Below are 8,044 nucleotides of genomic sequence, written 5' to 3'. Positions count from 1 at the left end.
GGAGATTCAAGTGATATTGTTTGGGTATTCACTAAATCTGTTTTGAATACAAATAATGGATGAACTGAATATTTCCATATTTCATAGTTCACATTGGGTTGTCTTGCAGGTTCACATAGAAATGTCAGTGTGTGCTGCTAATATATCATTCTTTCACTGGCTAGCTTCATGTTTGGACAGCACAGTGGCGCAGTTAGCAGAACGGGAGATATCCAGAGTTTAATCACATCCTCCGGCGCTGTCCGTGCAGAGTTTGAACGTTTCCACCCCAAAGTGTTCTGGTTTCCACCGACAGTCCAAAAGCCAAAAAGGTATTGAGCACAGACGCTGGAACGCCATGTTACAGAATAAGGGGTAAGCCATTTAGAACGGAGACGAGGAAACACTTTTTCTCACAGAGAGTTGTGAGTCTGTGGAATTCTCTGCCTCAGAGGGCGATGGAGGCCGGGTCTCTGGATACTTTCAAGAGAGAGCTAGATAGGGCTCTTAAAAATAGTGGAGTCAGGGGATATGGGGAGAAGGCAGGAATGGGGTACTGATTGGGGATGATCAGCCATGATCACATTGAATGGCTGTGCTGGCTCGAAGGGCCGAATGGCCTACTCCTGCACCTATTGTCTATCGTACAAGACGTTGGTGAGGCCACACTTGGAATTTGGGGTGTTCAGTTTCGGCCACCCTCCTATAAGAAGATCGCTTGTCGGCGCGGACTCAGTGGGCCGAAGGGCCTGTTTCCGCGCTGTATCTGGAAACTAAACAAAACTAAACAAGGGTCTGGACCAATTCCTTCTCTCCAGAGATGCTGCCTCACCCGCTGAGTTTCTCCAGCATTTATTGTTTACCTTTGATTTTCCCAGCATCTGCAGTTCCTTCGTAAACTAAACTAAAGATTGTCAGATCCAGAGGGATTAGTTATAATGAGGAGGTTCTCTGATGTTACATCATGGGCCTCCAGATGACGATGAAGCGTTTGGATTTTGAATGTTTCAAGTTCAGCTCTCACCCTTTCTTCCCACTTACCTTTCATCTAATTTAACACAACTTTATTGTTTGGTAAGCTTTGACATTTAATATCCATGAGACCCAGCTGATCACGGCCAGCCCGCTAATCCAGCTTTTCACTGTAAAAAATGAAAGCTGAAAGGAAAAAATCTAAAAGATGACCTTTGTTATTCTGAGTCAGGTTATGTTACAGCTCAGGGCAGCGCCACTGAATAATGAAAATTGCTCTCAGAACAGTGAATGATTGTAGATTGGCAGAAGCTATCCTTGATCGGATCGGCCTGTCACTCACCAGGTAGACACCAACTGCTGGAGTAACTCAGCGGGACAGGCAGCATCTCTGGAGAGAAGGAATGGGTGACGTTTCGAGTCGAGACCCTTCTTTATAGAAACATAAAAAATAGGTGCAGAAGGAGGCCATTTGGCCCTTCAAGCCATCACCGCCATTCATTGTGATCATGGCTGATCATCCACAATCAGTAACCCGTGCCTGCCTTCTCCGTGTATCCCTAGATTCCGCTAGCCCCCAGAACTCTATGATCTAACTCTTTTTTAAATTCATCCAATGAATTGGCCTCTACTGCCTTCTGTGGCAGAGAATTCTACAAATTCATAACTCTCTGGGTGAAAAAGTTTTTTCTCATCTCAGTTTTAAATGGCCTCCCCCTTATTCTTAGGCTGTGGCCCCTGGTTCTGGACCCCTCCCCTATAATTGGGAACATTTTTCCTGCATCGAGCTTGTCCAGTCCTTCTTCATTGGTCTGCCCCCACCTCTCTCTTCCAGCTTTCTCTACGCTACTCCATCAATCTGAAGAAGGGTCTCGACCCGAAATGTCATCCATTCCTTCTCCAGAGATGCTGCCTGTCCCACAGAGTTACTCCAGCATTTTGTGTCTAATTCGATCGGACTTTACTGGTTTTATCTTGCACTAAACGTTATTCCCTTATCGTGTATCGTGTACACTGCGAATGGCTCGATTGTAATGGTGTACTGTCTTCCTGCTGACAGGATAGCATGCAACAAAAGCTTTTCACTGTACACGTGACAATAAACTAAACTAAACTAAACTACACACATAAACCAACAGCTTTGATGCTTCAAGCAAAGCACAAGGGTGCTGGACGAACTCAGGGGGTCAGGCAGCATCTGCGGAGGGAATGGACAAACGACGTTTCGGGGCGGGGCCCTTGGTCTGTCCAATGGGGTAGCGGGGAGAGAAAGTTGGGAGAGAGAGGTGGGGGCAGGCCCAAGCCTGGTGAGTGATAGGTGGATACAGCTGGGAGGGTCTGATTGGCAGGTGGGTGGAGCAAGTGACAAAGCCTGGAGGTGATAAGGCGACAAAAAGGGTGTCGGATTAGGAAAGGAGGAGTGGAATGTACTGGAAAGCCACAGAGAGAGGGGTTTGTGTAGAAGGAGAATGGGGGAGGGAAAAGAAGGGAGAAATGGAGGTGCCCGAGGGCATGGGAATGTTCATAGAAACATAGAAAATAGGTGGAGTAGGCCATTCGGCCCTTCGAGCCTGCACCGCCATTCAATATGATCATGGCTAATCATCCAACTCAGTATCCTGTACCTGCCTTCTCTCCATACACCCTGATCCCTTTAGCCACAAGGGCCACATCTAACTCCCTCTTAAATATAGCCAATGAACTGGCCTCAACTACCTTCTGTGGCAGAGAATTCCACAGATTCACCACTCTCAGTGAAACATGTTTTTCTCATCTCGGTCCTAAAAGATTTCCCCCTTATCCTTAAACTGTGACCCCTTGTTCTGGACTTCCCCAACATCGGGAACAATCTTCCTGCATCTAGCCTGTCCAACCCCTTAAGAATTTTGTAAGTTTCTATAAGATCCCCCCTCAATCTTCTAAATTCTAGCGAGTACTAGCCGAGTCTATCCAGTCTTTCTTTATATGAAAGTCCTGACATCCCAGGAATCAGTCTGGTGAACCTTCTCTGTACTCCCTCTATGTTCGGACTGAAGGCTTACGCCTTGTTCCGAGGGAACCCCGTGTGACTCATGAAGATCAACGTGTTAGTAGCAGCCAAGATACCCGTGTTCTGCAGCAGTCTGTGATGACCTTGGACTGTAGACCTGTGTTATTTCCTGCATGGACTCTCTTACTGTTCCTGCCACATCATCAGTACCTCCCTCCCGATTATCCACTCTATCGCAAAACTCTCTCTCGATGTATTCAAGAGAGAGTTAGATTTAGCTCTTAGGGTTATGGGAATCAAGGGATATGGGGAGAAAGCAGAAACGGGGTACTGATTTTGGATGATCATATTCGAAGGCCCGAATGGCCTACTCCTGCACCAGTTTCCTACTCTCTATGATCTATGTCTCTAACCCCTTTCTTCCACAACTTAAAACCATGTTCGATTTCCAGCTCTCTCAATTCAGAGCAAAACCTAAAATATTAAAGTGGCGCAGTGGCTTAGCGGTAGAGTTGCTGCCTTACAGAGACCCAGGTTCGATCCTGACTCCGAGTGCTTTTATCTACGGAGTTTGTACGTTCTCCCTGTGACCGAGTGGGTTTTCTCCGGGAGCTCCGGTTTCCTCCCACACTTTAAAGACATACAAGTTTGTAGGTTAATTGGCTTCATTAAAAAAATTGTAGACAGTCCCTAATGTATAGGATAGTGCTAATGACCGCTGGTTGGCACGGACTCGATGGGCCGAAGGGCTTGTTTCCACACCGTATCTAGTTTACAGATCTAGCCTAAAGTCTAAAATTGACTCAGTTTCTCTCTCCATTGATGCTGATGTTTCCAACATTGACAACACAGTGAAGCAGCTACTAGAGAGGCTGCCTCACAGTGCCACAGACCCCGGTTCGATCCTGGCCTTGGGTTTAATTTAGTTTAGTGATACAGCATGGAAACAGGCTCTTCGGCCCACCAAGCCTAGGCCGTTACACACCAGTTCTATGTTATCCCACTCTCGTATCCACTCTCTACACATTTAGGAGCAATTTTACAGAGGGCCAATTAACCTACAATCCTGCACGTGTTTGGGATGTGGGAGGAAACCGGAGCACTCAGAGGAAACCCACGCGGTCACAGGGAGAACATGCAAACTCCGTACACAGCACCCGTGGTCAGGATCGAACCCTGGTCTCTGGTGCTGTGAAGCTGGGCCACTTGGCTGGCATTTTGTAAAACGCCAGTCTGTATGTAGTTTGCATGTTCTCCTTGTGACCACGTGAGTTAGCTGCAAGTGTTCTGTTTTCCTTCCATGTTCCAAAAGATGTGCCAGAGACCCAGGCTCGATCCTGACCTCGGGTGCTGTCTGTGTGGAGTTTGCATGTTCTCCCGAAAGGCCTACTCCTGCACCTATTGTCTATTGTCTGCAACACAGGAATAGTCTCTTCGGCCCACAGTGTCTGTGCTGGATGACTAATCCCTTCTGCCTGTAAGTGCTTAATTTCCCACCATTCCCAACACATCCCACCTGCAATTAAAAGCCTGTTCAACACCAGTATCGTACCCGTCTCCTCAACCGCCTCTGCAGTGTGGTCTGTGTAAAAAAAAAAAAAAAACCTGCCTTAGTTTAAATCTTTAAACTATTAACAGCTCCAGCCGAGAAAAACATCCGACTGCCCCGTCCGTCCATAACTCTCAGAAGTTAATAAACTTCGATTAGTTTCTCCTCAGCCTCCATAGAATACAATCCAAGCTTGTCTAACTTCTCCGTGCAGCTAATTCTCTCCAATCCAGACAGCAGTCTGGTAAACCTCTCTTGCACCTTCTCCAAAGCCTTTACATTCGTTCCTGTAATGGGCCGACCAGAAGTGCAGGCAATACTCCAACCGCAGCTTAACCTAAATTCTATAAAGGTGCATCATGTCTTGCTGACATCTTTTACGCAATGCCCCGATCGATGAAGTCAAGCATACCATACACCTTCTTTAACAATTCACCGACTTGCGAGTTGCTACTCTCATGGAGCTATGGACTTGGACCTCAAATACCTCTCTACCACAGCTAGAGAGCAGCGCTGAACTACTATCTACCTCGTTGGTGACCCTTGGACTATCCTTGAAGAAGGAACTGCAGATGCTGAAGAAATGAAGGTAGATAGAAATGCTGGAGAAACTCAGCGGGTGAGGCAGCATCTATGGAGCGAAGGAATAGGTGACATCTGAAGAAGGGATTTGTCCCGAAATGTTGCCTATTTCCTTCGCTCCATAGATGCTGCTGCACCCGCTGAGTTTCTCCAGCACTTTTGTCTATCTTCAATTTTCCAGCATCTGCAGTTCCTTCTTAAACACAAACAGGTGAAGAGACCCTTCTTCAGACTGAAGATGGGTCTCGAACCGAAACATCACCTATTCCTTCACTCCATAGATGCTGCCTCACCCACTGAGTTTCTCCAGCATTTTTATCTACCTCAGACTATCCTTGATCGGACTTTGCTGGCTTTACCTTGCACTAAACGTTATTCTGGTGCCATGTATCTGTACACTGTAGATAGCGAGATTGTAATCATGTATTATCAATCTGTTGACTGACTAGCACGCAGCAAAAGCTTGTCACTGCTCCTCGGTACACGTGCCAATAAACTGAACTGAAACTGAATCACTGTGAAAGGTCCTGTCATTAACTGAAAAAAAATGACCTCTTTGTCTCCCACCACACATGCTGCCTGGTCAGCTAAGCATTTTCCACTTTAATTTTACATGTGAAAGATTGTTAATTCTTTTAGGCATTGAATCAATCAGCAAGAGTTCTTTCAGAGTGCGAGATCTATGAGTCGGTGTTTGAGAATGTATCTTGAGTTTCATATGAAGGATTGATGTACACATCCGTAAGATCCGAGCTTAAAATCTTACCATGTATTGAATGAATCCACTCAGGATTGTATAATAAAAGTGGGGCCAAATTTACCAACAGAGTCATGGGAGAAAACAGTAATTGTTCTGTAGTCAGTACATATGACAATTATTACTCCAGTATTTTGTGTCTATCTTCAGTGTAAACCAGCATCTGCAGTTCCTTCCTACACATTCTGTCTGATCCACATAACTCTCTTCATGGTATGCCTATTTTGAAGAAATTCCCATAGAGTGATACAGCGTGGAAGCAGGCCCAACTTGCCCTCACCGACCAACATGTCCCAGCTGCACTCATCCCGTAGATCTCCCACCGTGCAAACTCCACACAGTGACCCGAGATCAGGATCGAGCCTGGGTCTCTGGCGCTGTGAGGCGGCAGCTCTAGGTCTGCACTTTGGTCCATATCCCTACAAACCTGTCTGTTTCTTAAACATTAGGAAAATCCCAGCCTCAACTACCTCCTCTGGCAGCTCGTTCCATACACCCACCACCCCGTGCGTGAAAAAGTTACTCCTCAGGTTCCTATTCAATCTTTTCCCCTTCATCTTAAACCTATATCCTCTGGTCCTTGATTCCCCTACTCTGGACAAGACTCTGTGCGTCTACCCGATCTAATCCTCTCATGATTTTGTACACCTTCATAAGATCACCCCTCATCCTCCTGCGCTCCAAGGAATAGAGTCCCAGCCTGCTTAACCTCTCCCTGTAGCTCAGGCCTTCTAGTCCTGGCAACATCCTTGTAAATCTTCTCTGTGCCCTTTCCAACTTTCCAACGCGACTTCATCGTCTGCTTTGATCGGCCCTTTTCACATCTTGCATGCCCTTTGTTCTCATCCATAACTTTGTCTCTCCCCTGAATCTTAGTCTGAAGACAGGTCTCGAGTCTCCAAATTTGGTCTCCAAATCTGAGGAAGGACATTATTGCCATAGAGGGAGTGCAGAGAAGGTTCACCAGACTGATTCCTGGGATGTCAGGACTGTCTTATGAAGAAAGACTGGATAGACTTGGTTTATACTCTCTAGAATTTAGGAGAGTGAGAGGGGATCTTATAGAAACTTACAAAATTCTTAAGGGGTTGGACAGGCTAGATGCAGGAAGATTGCTCCCGATGTTGGGGAAGTCCAGGACAAGGGGTCACAGCTTAAGGATAAGGGGGAAATCCTTTAAAACTGAGATAAGAACTTTTTTCACACAGAGAGTGGTGAATCTCTGGAACTCTCTGCCACAGAGGGTAGTCGAGGACAGTTCATTGGCTATATTTAAGAGGGAGTTAGATGTGGCCCTTGTGGCTAAGGGGATCAGAGGGTATGGAGAGAAGGCAGGTACGGGATACTGAGTTGGATGATCAGCCATGATCATATTGAATGGCGGTGCAGGCTCGAAGGGCCGAATGGCCTACTCCTGCACCTAATTTCTATGTTTCTATGTCTCGATCCAAAACATCACCCATTCCTTCTATACAGAGATGCTGCCTGTCCCGTAGAGTTACTCCAGCATTTTGTGTCTATTTTGGACAATTAAATGCTTTAAGTCTCTTGCCCATGGAAATGTGATTTGCTCCACACTGCCACCCAGTGGCTGCTGTTGGATCGGGCTTGCTGAATTTACCCCTCTCAACCCTCGTTCACCAGTTGTTAAAAAGATCTCCCTTGCCCGCACCAGCGAAGAACGATGGCGTCGCCTTGGCACTGAATGCGTACTGACTGGCGTGGATATGCATCGCAAGAGATAGCATCCAGAAAGAAGACCAGAGAACTGACAAGAAATAAATAGAACAACATTCATGGAAGGCAGACAAAAGTGCTGGAGAAACTCAGTGGGTGCAGCAGCATCTATGGAGCGAAGGAAATGGGCAACGTTTCAGGCCGAAACCCTTTCTCAGACTCATTCATGGAGATCGACACTAAGTGCTGAAGTAACTCAGTGGGACAAGCAGCATCTCCGATCATCATCAGTATCAGGCAGTAACCCAGCTGAGTTACTCCACCATCGTTGGCACAAAACAGCATCAGCAATTCCTTTCTATGCATTGATGGGGACACAAGGGGGACACAGTGGCACAGCGGTAGAAGCACTGCCTTACAGCACCAGAGACCAGGGTTCAATCCTCACTACGGGTGCTGTCTTTACGACTGGTTGCTTGTACGTTTTCCGCTCCAACCATCGATCGCCCGAGCACACTAATCTATGTTATCTCACTTC

The sequence above is a fragment of the Leucoraja erinacea genome, chromosome 22, assembly GCF_028641065.1.
Source record: "Leucoraja erinacea ecotype New England chromosome 22, Leri_hhj_1, whole genome shotgun sequence".
NCBI lineage: Eukaryota > Metazoa > Chordata > Chondrichthyes > Rajiformes > Rajidae > Leucoraja > Leucoraja erinaceus.
Note: the sequence above shows the minus strand (reverse complement) of the source record.